Source organism: Stenella coeruleoalba (assembly GCF_951394435.1).
Source record: "Stenella coeruleoalba genome assembly, chromosome: 10".
NCBI lineage: Eukaryota > Metazoa > Chordata > Mammalia > Artiodactyla > Delphinidae > Stenella > Stenella coeruleoalba.
The window spans coordinates 86,799,831-86,814,528 of record NC_137156.1 but is presented as its reverse complement, the minus strand read 5'-3'; the positions used below and the strand labels follow the sequence as shown (position 1 = coordinate 86,814,528).

Sequence of the window (14,698 nt, the reverse complement as noted above, 5' to 3'; positions counted from 1 at the left end):
CCTAAAAACTTCTAGACTTTTTGGGATCAAGGAAGGGCGGGGGCTTGTCAAAAGAACTCAGCCTGAAGGAAGAGCTCCTAATGGCCAAAGCTGGAACAATTTAAGCAACAAGATAAATTAGGATAGAATTGGATTTTAACCCATAAGATAAGATAAATAGCCATGAATTCATACTGATAAAAATAATTGAATAAATGAATGAATTTGAAGAGTCAGCTCTTACTTAAAGAAGAATTCCAGTTAATAAATGTGGAAGACCAAATCACCATGGGGCCAAAACAAGACAATGGCAGCTTTGCGCAGTCCACGTTTGAATGCTGAAGTTAGTGGGTGAAAGTTTGAGAAGAAACAGCATATTGGTATATAGAGTCTCAAGGTAACTCTTTTAAAGTCTTTTATTTAATAGATAATAACTTTAAAGTGGAGAAACCTGACAGACACTACCTTAGTCACCTGGTCATGGTTAACATCGGGGATAAGACCTGGAAACATCCGGGACCCCTTACTGTGATGCAGTCAGGAGAACGCACGTCTTTGCTTTGGAATCGTCAGAATGTATAACCTCATTCTGGTCATGAAATAAACCCAAGTTGAGGGACATTTCTCCAGAACAACTGACTCTAGTGCTCATCAGAAGTGTCCAGGCCGTCAAAGACAAAGAAGCTGAGGAGCTGTCAGAGATAGGAGGAGACTAAACGTGAGGAAAAACAAACTGCAGTGTGGATGCCTAGATGGGAGGCTGACGGAGACAAGGACTTTCGTGGGGAAACGAGTGCGAATCCAAAAAAGTGTCCGGTTTAGTTAAGAGTATTGTATCAGTGTTAACTTTTCTGGTTTTGATAATTATCCTTTGTTTATATAAGATGTTAACATTAGGAGAAGCTGAGTGAGGGGTATGTGGGAAGAACTCTGTGCCATTTTGCAACTCTAGCTTAAGATGAAACATTTAAAATTTTGTTTTAGACTTTAAAAAAGAAACCTTGCAAAATCTCCATTGTACTTCTGCAAATTAGTGAATCAGATGTTCAGCAGATCTTTGATGACAGTGCACTTGCAGCAATGTAGTTTAAGAAGAAAAAAGTCCCTTTCAGACAAAGACATTTCAGAGTCATTTTTGGCACACACAGGCCTTACCTTGTTGGAAACTTACTACAAGGCATGCAAATTCGCTTACTTTGATGCCAAAGGGAGATGCTTCAGAGTGGAATACCAACTTGAAAAAAAGTGCCTGTAACAGAATGATGATGCAGATACGTGTGTGTATGCAGTATACCATCGTCCCAGTTTAAGTATCCCTTTTTATAAGCTAAGGATTTAGATACATCTGTGTAACTGGAGAGCTTGCTGGTAGTGTGAGAATCCCACTTGATTCCACAGTACTTACTCTGGTGATAATGTGGTTTCTCTAAGGTTAAGTAAGCAGACTTATTAATTATGTCATGCTATGTGAAGTCAGTTGTTACTACCCATAGATCTTTTTTACTTTGATAGAGAAACAGAAGACCAAGAGCATTCCTGAAGGACTTAGGCTTGACTTCCTAAGAATTTTGTCCTAATTCCCTAGCCCTAGATATTTAAAAATACAGGCACTGCAGTACAGAATGTCATAGTCTGCATTTTTCATACCTGTATGGTTGTGAGTATAGGTGGGGTATGTTGAAGTAGTTGAGATATTTGAGGTAAGAGGAAAGGTGGAAGGGTGAAGGGGCACATATGTGATCTAGTGAAGGAATGGAAGAGAAACACTTCGTTTGGAAGGGCACCTCCTTGACTGGCAGATTCAGAGACCTGTTTTCAAGTTCTCATTTGCTGCAGTTTTCAGTATTACTGACTACTTCATGAAAACTTTCTCCGGCTCTCTTTTTAGTGTTTTCCTTTGTTTTCCTCACTTTCACTGGCTCCAGTTGGATTCCCTTTCTTCTCAAGGTTCTTTGGGTTGGACCATGTGGCTTAGTGGAAGGAGCATAAACTTAGTGTAAACTGCTCTAGCCTATTGGCTCTAGGACCTTTGAGTTTTGATTCCACCAAAACCATCAAAAACTTGTGAGAATTATGAGGTGATACATGTAAACATTCAACACAGTGCCGCCTCATAGGACGCATTTCATCATCTGTTAATTTTCTTCTTCACCTCTTACAAACTGGGAGCTGTTCTATCTCTGGGATAGATAGTTATTATATTCATTGAGAACCTCTCATGTGTGAGGCTTTTTGCTTGGTCTTGGCAGTATAAAAGAAGAGTTATACAAAGTCTCCCAGTTCTGAGGCCCAGAGAAACTGTTTAGTATTAGAATACAACGTAATGTTACATGCTGATACAGCATCTGCTGTCTGCACCACATTGTTAGACCGTACTGTCAGGGAAACAAGTAACTATTTTGAAGCAAGTTTGGAGAGTATAGCATAAAATGTAAAAGGTGGGGACTGCCTCAGAGATGTATATAATCTTGTGGAAAGAGACAGATAAATAGGGTAATATTATAATGTAGAACATTAAGTGGTAGAGGTATGTCACGGTCGTTTGGGAACCCTGAAAATCTGACCACCAACTATTATTTGCCAGGAGAAGTTGGGAAAGCAGTGGCATATGAGCTGGGTCTTAAAGTAGGTATGAGTTTAGCAGATGAAGTATGAGAACTGACATTTCAGAAGCTAAGGGGTGAGCAGATAGGCAAATACAGCCATTGGTTTTGATATCCCCAGAGGTCCTGGAACCAGTCCCCCTCGGATACCGAGGGACAACTGTATTGATGGCATACCTCAAAATATTCTCATATTTATTTAAGTTTCTATTCCTATCCAAAAAATTCTAATTATTTTCTGGAATCCTGAGAAATGTTTCATCCATAAGTAGCAAATATGACCAACATTTAATTCAAAGATTTACTGTATTGTTTAAATTGGTATATGGATTCCCATCTTCAAGCTGTGCCACACTGTCCCCCTGTCCCAGCACAACAAAGTCATGTATACTGAGTTGAAGGAATTCTCCAAGCCAGTGCTCATGCCTCTAGCCAGTAGCTACTGGTGGTTTCAGAGTCATCACCTTCATTTACATCTAATTTTTCAACCATTTGAAGTAAATAAAATACCCTAAAATTTTCCTTCCCTTGCTTCAAATAAAGACTATGATTAACCTGAAATGCCTGAAGTATAAGATGATATTGTCAGAGTCGTAAATTGTGTAGAGACCATTAGATAGTCTTCCCTCAAGCATCTGTTTGGTGATTGAACTGACTGGTCTTATGGTATTATACACAGAAGTTGTTTTACATTTTACCTTGGGTTTTTCCCCTAGAAAAGGCTCTGCGTATTAAAATAATGTTACATAAGTTCTTGAGAGAATGATATGGTCCTGACCAAATGTGTGATGCTTAGCTATGTAGAATTACCAAAGACATCCTGTTTAATCATTGTAACTGATCTATCTTATGATGGGTATATCTCCGTGCTGCTATGCAGTGTACAACTTTAATAAAACTTGCAAAATGTTTGAGAGGAGTGATCATACAACTTTATTTAAAAAAACAACAACAGGGCTTCCCTGGTGGCGTGGTGATTGCGAGTCCGCCTGCCGATGCAGGGGACACGGGTTCGTGCCCCGGTCTGGGAAGATCCCACATGCCGCGGAGTGGCTGGGCCCGTAAGCCATGGCCACTGAGCCTGTGCGTCCGGAGCCTGTGCTCCGCAACGGGAGAGGCCACGGCGGTAAGAGGCCCGCGTACCGCAAAAAATAAAATAAAATAAAATAAAATAAATAAACAACACAGTATCAGCATATTAAAAGCTCTCAGGATTCTTCTTTCCAAATCCTCCCCTCTTATGACCCCAACCAGTTAGAATGATGAATATATTATATATGTTTTTGGTAGATAGCTTTGGATAAAATTCTGATGGGTCAAGTGCTATTTTTTGCTGGGCTGCCTTCCCATGTTTGTAAATGTTTCTACTCCTTTATATTATATTCTTCTGTAGACCAGTGTTTCTCACCTGGGACTGATTTTGCCACCCAGGGGATATTTGGCAGTGTCTGTCAGAACTTGGGGATGGGGGCGCCACTGGCATGTGGTGGGTAGAGGCCAGGGATGCTGCTAAACATCCCACACTGCATTAAGCACAGCCCCACAGCAAAGAATTACGAGTTCTAACATGCCACCAGCGCTGTGGTTGAGAGACCATGCAGTAGACATCCTTCCAAAGTGATGATAGGCTTTTAGAAAGTTTTGACTACCAGCGATTTAGGAAACCCATTATAATTTGACCGTGAACTAGCCTGTTTGTTGTAACTCTTATTTTCTAGTACATGTTTTTGTTTCGTTTTAAGGATTAGGTTTGAGGGAATCCTTAAGATTACCTTAATTTAGTCCAACCCTCTAATTTTACAGGTGAGAAAACCAAGACCTGAAGAGGGCAACTGGTTTGTTAGATCTTGGATTTCTTTAAATTATCTAAATAGTGTTTTTTTGGGGGGGGGGGGTTCCCTCTGAAGAATTACAAATTCTTCTGTGTGCTTTGTAGGTGCCCAGTTTTGTGACATGAACTGTAATTTCAAAATGGTTACGTGCATTTTAAATGGGATCTCTGACAGCTATAAAGGAATTTTCAGAGCAGATTGGGTTGCTTTAGTATAGTTTCTTGGAGAAAGACTTGATACATCATCAAGTTTATTTGCATCTGAAGATATATGGTTTGCGAAGAGATTTGTAGTGTCTTGTGATCCTTCTTAAAATCATTTGCATGATTTATAAGGTAATTTTGTGTATCTTCTGGGGAGATTGGGAGAGGTCATATCAAAGTCACTAAACCAGCAGTGTAGTTTGTAGAATGTACTTAACGCAAACTTGCCTGTATGTTAAGAACAAATAACTCTATTGTTTTTATTAAATATTGAATACAAGTATCTGAGCTGAAGGAGCCATAGAGATTGCTTACTTACTCTATTCTGATCTCTTTTATCAATGAGGAAACTGCAGTCTGGAGAGAGTATGTAATTCATCCAAGGTCATGGAGTTAGATTCTAAAATAAATACAGAAAGCAGAGGAGAGAGCTGAGGCACCTCAGCCTGCTAAGTCCTATGATCCAACTTGTGTTACAGGGAGCAGCCCAGAAAACACAAGGGACCCTCAACAGAGATCTTGGCCGTTGAAATCTAAAGCGTCATATTTTATCAGCTTCTTGGAAAAGAAGCATACACCCGTACTCAGAGTGCAGAGCGCCTGCCTTGGCATAGAGTAGACACCAGGAAAAGTCTGTTTGATGAATTTGGAAACATAAGCCCAAATGCCGGAGGTGAAACCAGGACAAGAGACAGCACGAGGAATGTTACATCTCTCTCTGCTCCTTTACTCAGATGGGCTTCCGGAAGTAGGGATGCTGGCCCAGAGAGTTGGGATTTGGTAACCTACATGGACTTCTCCTCCTCAAGGAGGCGGGCGAGGGGAGGTGTGTCTCCACCACTTCTGTAGTCACAATACAGCAGCTACTGTAATTCTCACACTGCCTCAAGCGTGGCAGCGATCCTAACACTGCTCAGAAGAAATCCTCAGCCAGCAAAACACCTTTCCAGTCTTAACACCAAAGTCTTTTACTGTAGAATAAAATTTGTATTGAAAATTTGGAATGGCAGGTATCGGAAAGAAATGGCAGTTAGCCATCTTCAAAGAAGGTCCATTTTGAAAACAATTTAGGAAACATTTTTCTTCACATGATGTCAACTAGTCCATTCTTTGTCAGTGGATTTACTTTGGGAGAAATGCTGTGAGAGATCTAAAGGGCATATTTATTATGGGACATTTACTTTAAATATTTGAATGACCACAATGAAATTCTGTTATTTTAGGCACCACAGGGGAGAGGAAATGGAAGGAAGCCAGATTTATAGTCTGTGGTTGAAATACTTTTAAGCCTTGTTCTTGAAAGTTGTGCTTGTGTTTAGGAAGTTGAAAATTTTTTCTTTTTCTTTGAAATGTTTTCTTAAGCTGCGTTTGGAGGTGATGCTGCTTTTCATGGTGGTGGGGTTTTTTTGTTGTTTTTTGTTTGGTTTTTTTGCAGTTTTGCTGAGCAAGAATTTAAGCTTGAGTTGTTTTAGAAGTTGTCTTCTGAAGAAAACCTCTTCTTTCTTTACCTGTGATGAAGCAGCAGACTTGCACAGTAAAATATTTGTCATGGTCCTAGGGTAGCAGCTCTCCAGCTTTTTGGTCAGAGGATCTCTTGCACTGTTTAAAATTATTATGGACCCCAAGTAGCTTTTGCTCATGTTGGCTATACCTGTAGATACTTTCCACATCAGAACTTAAAACTGAGCAATGTTTAGAACACAGGAATATACAAACATACATTTCATTAGCTCTCAGAGCAGTGATGTTACATGTCATTTAGTCTTTGGAAAATGAAAAGGCAAGTATTACTGTGGAGGTAATTATTATAGAAATAGTTTTCGCCTTGTGGACCCTCCTCAAAGGTTCTTGAATACCCCCAGGAGTCTCTGGGCCACACTTTGAGAACCAACCTGGACTAGGCTCTCTCTCCATTGCTGCCAGCTTCGTTTATAAAATAAGGGTTTTGTTTTCAAGAGCCTCAACCACTTGTAGCTCCTTTTACTTTCTGAACATATGTTCCGGAGTTGCAGAAAAGTTACAGTGCCGACAGTTACTGGTGCTCAAGTACTTTTTAAGTAAGTGTGTTTTCAGAGCATAAGAGACATTTGAATACATTGATAATTTTGAATCTGTAGTAGAACATTTCAGATTGTGCTGTTAAGGATGCTTGTGTTAGTTCTCTTGGAGCCAGTTGTTTCTAACCAAGTTGTATCTGGTGAGTTTGTGCAATACCACGTATAGTATTGTAAAATTGAAGTCCGGTAGCCTCCCCTAAAGGCATTCTCTTTTAAAAGGAATATCTGCAAAACCAAAATTCTGTCTGAAGTAATGCAGAAAAACTGACAGCTAAGTCAATGAGGATCCTTAGTGCTGCCTCTTCTCCCAGCCAGCATGATTAACTTAGGACACTAAGCTACGTGAGGGATTTCTGTCTCTAGAGCCATTTCCATAGGGCAGAGCTTAGCAGCTTCTTTTATTTGTAAATATTTCCATTGCCCTCCCTGTGTCTGTGGAAGGGTAGTAGATGCATCTACAGCTGGAAAAGTTAGTGCTTTGAAACGTAGATATTACTTTTAAGGGGAATTATTTTGTGGAATATCTGCATGTTCTGTGTACATGTACTGTGACGAGCTAAGAGAACTTTACCTCCTTTAATCTTGATTTCAGCCCTGATATATTAGTTGTGGTCCCATTTCCATTTTGAGTAATTTACCCAAGCTCAATAGCAGAGTCTGGATAAAGTCCAAAGGCTGTCCTAACTCCAAAGTCTGTACTCGCCCTATTTACCTGTGAAGGTGAGGATGGAGAGATAAGTGGAATAAAGGGGATGGCTTGACGGTTTTTTCTTTTCTTTTTTTTAATTTGATAGTTGGAGTCCGAATTAAGGGGGAAATTTTAGTTTTCTGGTACAAGGCAGAGTGGTTCTCCTGAGTCCAGGATGTATACTGGCAGCAAAGAGTAACCTAGAAGATGAACTCAGACCCCTTCAGGCCACCCAGTGGCTCATTGTAGAAGATTTGAGAAATTTCATGAAAACAGGTGTTTACATGAGAGGCCAAAGAACTATTTAGGAGAGAAAAGAACAGCAAGAAAAGATACTATTTGGGGAGCAGAGAGAATTTAATAATGCCACGCAGTGTATGATTGTAGCAGTGAAGGCCACAGGGTCATAGAAGTTTCGTATTACCCTGGTGTAGCGTGGCCTGACTCTGTGGCAACAGCAGCTCTGGGGAAGGAAGGCCATGAGTATTCATCTTTCCAAAGCAAAGCCAGCTAGGTCTGAGTAATGTTGAAGTGAGCCTAAATCAGCAAGCTGAAAGAGCATCCTAGTCACTGGGACTGACAACTAGTACAAGGTCTTATGTTTCCTGCGTCAGGGAAGAATCTGACTGGAGCTCTTTTTGTGGTTTCATCCCATAACTGAACAGATGAATATTTGTCCATTGGTCTCTTAAGATGATCAGCCCTTTAAAATAGTGGCAAAGTAAGTGCTTACCTAGAAACTCCCTGGGAACTTATTTACGAAACTAGATTATCTGCCATATTTCCTCATCTGTTATTCTTCATTGGGCTGGATTGACTCACCTGGGTGATTCTTAGTAATAACTGTACTATAACAGTGAATCAAATATGAAAAGGTACAGAAATTTTCATGAGATTAAAACCCTTTGTTACAAAACTCTCAGCCTAGCATGGTACACCTGAAAGACTACCAGACTAATTGTCTCTGGTGTAGTTGTAAATCCTCTCTCTCTTTTTAAACTGAGAATACTAGTGGTTGTGTAACATACCTTTTAGAATTGTTGAGGATAAAGTGAGGCAGTAGTTGCTAAAATATAAGTATAGGTGGAGGGGAAAGAGCCCTAAAGTAGCCTAATTACTTCAAATCTGTTCTACCTGTGCATGTCTAGAGTTTAAAAGAAGTCTTGTGTCACCCTTTGAGATCTCATGGTCATTGATGTTGGAGCCAGAATCCTGACTTCTGTGTTCACAGCATTTCTCCTCTGCTTTATCTTTGGTATGTAACTTACAATGGGTCAGCAGCGGGTGGGTAAAATGAACAGAAAGCGAGTTGCTCTTGTAGGGCCTCTTTTCTGTTGCGCTCACCGAAGCCAGGAGCCAGTAGTGTGTGGTTGGCAGTGTTGCTGGGACAGACCCTGAATCTTAACGCTTACATGGCCTTGGAGCTAAATACAGGCAATAGCTGGCGTGAAAATGGATTCGCAGCTTCTTTTAACTTGGAATACATATTGTATGCAGACAGAGATCAGATTTATTTACCCTAATTATGGCTTTAACAGGTACTTCTGCAAAGAAAAAAAGTTGTGCAGTTTATAACGCATTTTACACATTTGGCCCACCCGCTTCCCTGAGGTTGTATTTTCTATTCCCATTTCATTTTCAAAATATTTTAGTCGGTAACGGCTGTGCAGAGTACTCTGCTGTGTTCCCAGCTGGTGTGTGTTTGTGTGCGTGTGTGCGCACGTGTATCGGGGGCTCAGTAATACAGAAGTTCAGTCATTGGTGGGGAGGTAAGATGCATCCTAGTTAGTCCAATGCGCATGTGTAGAATAACCTTTTGACTGGAGGGACGGGGAAATGGGTCATGTGGAGAAGCCTCCTTTTAATTACAGAGCCATGATGTGATCTCAAAGACTCGTGGGCTCCTGGTAGAGTGAGCTAAATGGACAGGCATTTTCAGAGTAGTTCAGTCCTGGAAATTGCTAATTTTTCAACCAACAGATTGCCAAGGCGAGGAAGGGCTTGGTGGGGGAGGTAAGGGCGATGGCAGAACTCAAGGGCAGTGTCAGTTAACTTGGCAAAGATGTTTTGTAAGTTGCAGGGTACTTTTTTTTTTTTTAATGGATAAGTTGATTGTGTGATTTCAGAGCCTTTAGGGTATTTTAACTGAAAATGGAATTCCATAAGTGGACAAAACACACAAATGTTAGTTTAGGAAGAGCTGGACATAATCAAGGAAAAAAAAGATTTGTTATTGCTCTTTGTTGCCTGAACTACGAGAAGATGGCTTTGTCCTGTTTCTCTTTGTGGGAGCTGAGATACAGAAAAGCACGTGAGAAATGATCACAGATTTCAGGTTCCCCTGAGCACACAGTGGAGAAGGAAAGTGTTGTATGGGGGAAACATATGGTTTGCCCATGTTCCCCCAGAGCAATCCAGGAAGATAGCTTGTTTTTTGCTCTCATTTGTGTTTGTGTGAAATTTTTCGTTTTCAAAAATTAAGGATGTCCCTTGATAAAGATTTGCTTCACTTTGTGGAATCAGTTCTTCTCTGAAATATTAGCTGTTCAAATGCAAATAAATAGACAAGATTTCCTGATGTCTATTACTGAAATGTCACAGCGGATTTTCCTTTGTAAACTCTATTGGAAAAGCAACAATAAAGGTATGAAACAATTTTCAGAAGCCTAAAAATTTTTTATTAAAAAAATACAGTTTTGAAGAAGATAGCAAAAAACTTTTGTTGGCAAACGTACTTATAAAGGAAACCAGGCCCCATGTTACATACTGTATAGTATTTCTGGTCAAATAGGGCTTTTTGTTTGTCTGTTTTTGTTGGTGGTGATTAATGGGCTTTGAGGTGTAGTCACCAGAAGCAATAAGCCATGTTCTTTGATCTAATGTTTTCCCCTGTATTGAGAAAGCTGTTAATTGCTAGTTTAAGATTTGTTAGTTGGGAAACTTAGGTAATTTTGGAGAACCCCAGACTCTCAGCTCCGTATTGAAGAATTGACGTCCTGCAATATGCTGGAAATTCTGCCCATTAAGTGAGCTATATACAGTGTGTTGTATGACACTTAAAAGACTGCACTGAGCAGTGTAAATCTGTGGGAAGTAACTATTTCTCACTGATCAGCAGTGTTAAATATCATGATAAGGGTTCTTTCCTTACAGGAAATGTTAAAAGACATTGGAAAACATACTTTGCCATCTCCTCTCCCCGTGCCCTTTTCTCTCCCCTTAAGGGCAACCAAGTAGTCCTCTTCTTACCCCAGTGAAGATGGTGGGGCTAACGAGAGTGCTGGAATTCTTGGGCAGGTATCTGTTGAAACCGTAGCCTGAGTTGACCTGGGTCTTCCACCCCTAGTACCCTGTGCCCCCTCCCCGCCCCCCGACACGCACAAACGGTGGGGAGACTCATTTGAAGTTACTTTCATAAGAGGAGTCTTTGGGAACTTCCCTGGTGGCGCAGTGGTTAAGAATCCATCTGCCAGTGCAGGGGTCACGGGTTCAATCCCTGGTCCGGGAAGGTCCCACACGCCACCAAGCAGCTAAGCCCGTGCACCACAACTACTGAGCCTGCGCTCTAGAGCCCGTGAGCCACAACTACTGAGCCCGTGTGCCACAACTACTGAAGCCCGTGCGCCTAGAGCCCGTGCTCTGCAATGAGAAGCCCGCACACTGCAACAGAGTAGCCCTTACTCGCCGCAACTAGAAAAAGCCTGTGTGCAGCAATGAAGACCCAACACAGCCATAAATAAATAAATAAATAAATAAATAAGAGGAAGCTTTGAAAAGTTCAGGTGGATCTGGGTTAAAAAATCCCAGTTTAGCCACTTACTGTGAACCTTAGACAAGGTTCTTGATCTTTCTGCTTTCAGTCTCCTTAATTGGTAAAACAGAGACAATCAGTTGTGCTCTGGAGGATGCTGTGCTGACTCTGGCTCCGTAGTGTGCCTGTCCTGTTTTGGCTGTGAGGTGGTCCTGGCCTGCTGCTCGACGGCAGTTCACAGCATCTAACCTGGAGAACGCGGCCAGCTGGGGTGCGGCGTGCATGGCTCTCCGTGGAGGTGGCACGTTCCCATCCTCATGCCGTCAGAATGCTCCGGCCTGGGAATAAGTAGGGGACGGATGGCAGGAGCTGCCACAGCAGTTCTGGCAGGGTGGCACCTTTGGAGGGTCTCCCCCCGACGACCCTTCTCACTTCTTCACCTTCTTCAAAGGTACGCATTGTGTTCAGCAGCAGTGCACCATTTCAAAATGAATTCGTTGCGTTTCCCCACCTCACCCCGTTCCCTGATCCGAGAAGGACTGTGGGGTTTGTTGGGGGAACTAGTTTGAAAAAACCACTCTAATAATTAAAATAATAGATTCCCACCTGTTGGTGAGGGTTTTTGTGGGGAAGGAGCAAGTGATGATGGAAGAATTACTAGGTTGTTATTTGAGGACGCTGAGAACACAGACGTACTTGTGAAACAAAACAGGTGCTTTTAGCAGACATCCCATATTTCTTGGTAATAATCTGATCCCAGTGAGCCTTGGGTCCTTTTCATTTGTGAAGTTTCAGTTTGGTTGCCCATTAGAGAGGAAGCACACTTCTTTCACTATTCTAGTCAGACATCATTTTCTTAGGAACAAGTGAGGACATCCGTGCGGTTGTGCACACGTGCTGCATTTGAGGTGCAGTTTATGTCACCGTGTGTGTGTATACATACTGTCCTACAGATGCTGGATTGTGGTGCGTGCACTGAAAAATTCTGAGGGTTTGCTTGCCCTGCTGAAATGTTAGAGAGTGGTCGTCCACGGGAGGAGTACGAGACAGGCACCTGGCCTGTTGCCCATGCTTTGCCCATGGCCTCGGCAAGCCGCCTGTGAGGGGATAATCCATCTTGGATCAGCACGGCGTCTGGGTGGTTGAGAGCCGCTTGCAGGTGCATCAGGTGCCTACCATTAGGGGCTGTTTGTGAGACAAGGGTGACTTCCTTTCCTCTTTGCTCTCCCCTAGCTCTCTGTTCTGCTGGTAGTGCCAGCTGCTCACCAACCCAGGTACCACTTCTGATGTCCATTGCTTCAGGATCTCTCCTCTGATCTCTCATTCCCATATTCTGCCAATATTCTGCCAATAATCCCCCAGTACCTAGCATCCCTCCCATCTCAGAAGAAAGTCTCTGTTCCTTTCCCAGTGCTTTGCTTTTTTTTTAATTTTTATTTTATTTATTTTTTTATACAGCAGGTTCTTATTAGTCATCAGTTTTTTACACATCAGTGTATACATGTCAATCCCAATCCCAGCACTTGTTCTTTTTTTTTTTTTTGCGGTACGCGGGCCTCTCACCGTTGTGGCCTCTCCCGTTGCGGAGCACAGGCTCTGGACGCGCAGGCTCAGCGGCCATGGCTCACGGGCCCAGCCGCTCCGCGGCATGTGGGATCTTCCCGGACCGGGGCACGAACCCGCGTCCCCTGCATCGGCAGGCGGACTCTCAACCACTGCGCCACCAGGGAAGCCCCCAGTGCTTTTCTTGATTGTATGCTTTCTCTCCTTTGCCCCATGGCTAACCCCTCTCTTCTGCCTGCCTTCAGTCTTTCTCCCTCTTCAGTGTACAACATGATTTAAGCCTCCTGTTCCCAAGGAAATATCCTCAAACCCTGCTGACCCCTTTCTGCAGTGGCAGGGCTGTCCTTTACCTCAGCACCACAGTTCTCAAAAGGGTTCCTGTTGGCCGCCTCTAGATTATTCCTCTGACATCCTGTAGTTCCTTCCTCTTTGCAGCCCTGATAGTGTGTGGCTTGCTCTCCTGAAAGTCGGCAGTTGACTTCTTGATCACCAAAGCTTGGGCCCTTTCCTCAGTCCTTATCCTACTTTGTCTTTCTCTGAAATTTTCGTTTATCCTTTATTCATCCAGTAGGTAATTTTATTGGGTACCTGGTACTGTGCTGAATGCCATAGAGAAGGCTGATTAAGACACGGTCATGCCATTCAGGAGTGTACATTTGATTGACAGTTACAGTGCGGCGTGCTAACTGACATCATAGAACTCTGTAGGACATGCTGGAGTGAGGCAGGCCCCCCTAACTCAGACTGGGTGGGCCTGGTGATGGGGCCGGGGGTGGTTTCTCTGGGGCAAGCGTCTGGTGTGCCACGTGCCGTTGGTTCTTCTCGCTGTTGCAGGTGGTCTTGGACTGGTGTCCAGTTGTCTTCTCTTGTCAGACTTCCATGCAGTGAAGTACACATACTGGCTTAATTGAAAGTCTCCCTCAAGGTGTAGTTTTTCATAAAGTTTTATTTATTTAGTTAGTTAGTTTTCACTTGGCTGAGTTATTTCTTTTTGACACCTGAGTATTGGTTAGTATATGACAGTTTGTTTAAACTCTGATTTAAACTGCTTGGTAATCCCTGTAGACAGCTGGTCTGTTTGTGTTCCCTGTGAATACTTGTGAAATAGTTCGTAGTGGTGATTATCTTCTCTGTAAGTATTAACAGATACACTTCCTCTTTGAAAGAGAAGAATGTGTTAGAATGGCTGCTGCTGCCTTTGTTAGAACCTGTGAAAAAAGAATGTTACCTTTCACCTTTCACTTGAGGGGCGGGAGTTTAGAGTATTAAGTACCTTCCTCCCTTTATCTCGGGGCACTTCACATGTTTGAATCCCTTGCTCAGTGGCATGTGAGGCTGCTTGTGGTCCAGCCTGAGGTGACCGTACCCGTTGTGGGCTTCGTCGTATGCCGCCGTAACCAAGGCCTGTGTTTGCTGGAGACCAATAGGAAACTTGCTCTGGGATTGCTCCTTTGTTGGTGTGTTTCCTGCAAAGCCACACTATTGTGGAGCCAGCACTGAGACACTCAGAACAAACCCAGTGTCTTCCCCTAGCAGGCTGGCCTTGATGAAGTCAAGGAGTAGGTGTCTGTCCCCTCCTCGTCCTATATTTCTTCTTCGCCACATCACACCTCCTCCCAAGAGGTGCTTCAGTAACTGTGCTTAATTTAGGAGCCAGCGTGTCCTGTACCTAGCAACTCTTTTGTTTTCTTGAAAAAAAAATGGCGGAATTATTTAAGAAAGAAACTTCTGTTTTGTTTTTCGTAGGCCTTTTTTTTTAATTTTTTTCTATTTCCATTCTTCCACCGCTGGCTCTCTCATTGATGAGGCAGACCTTGTCTGTCCAGTTATTTTTCTCTGGCCAGTGCCTTCATCGTTGGGAACTGAGGGGGACGTGGGGTCTGAAGGGGATCATTACATCATGGCAGGTGGTTGCTTCACCTCATTAATAACCCACTTAGATATGTGTTTTCTACCTTGTACTTGGAGAATTTATTATATTGTAAGTGTCGATCTAGATGCTAACGTCTTTGAAAATTAATA

The 14,698-nt window shown here is 42.6% G+C and overlaps 1 protein-coding gene across 1 annotated transcript in view; it reads left to right on the top strand.

Moving 5' to 3' along the window:
* RYBP (RING1 and YY1 binding protein) overlaps positions 1 to 14,698 on the top strand; it is a 75,069-nt gene that overhangs the window by 54,750 nt on the left and 5,621 nt on the right. The window lies entirely within an intron of this gene.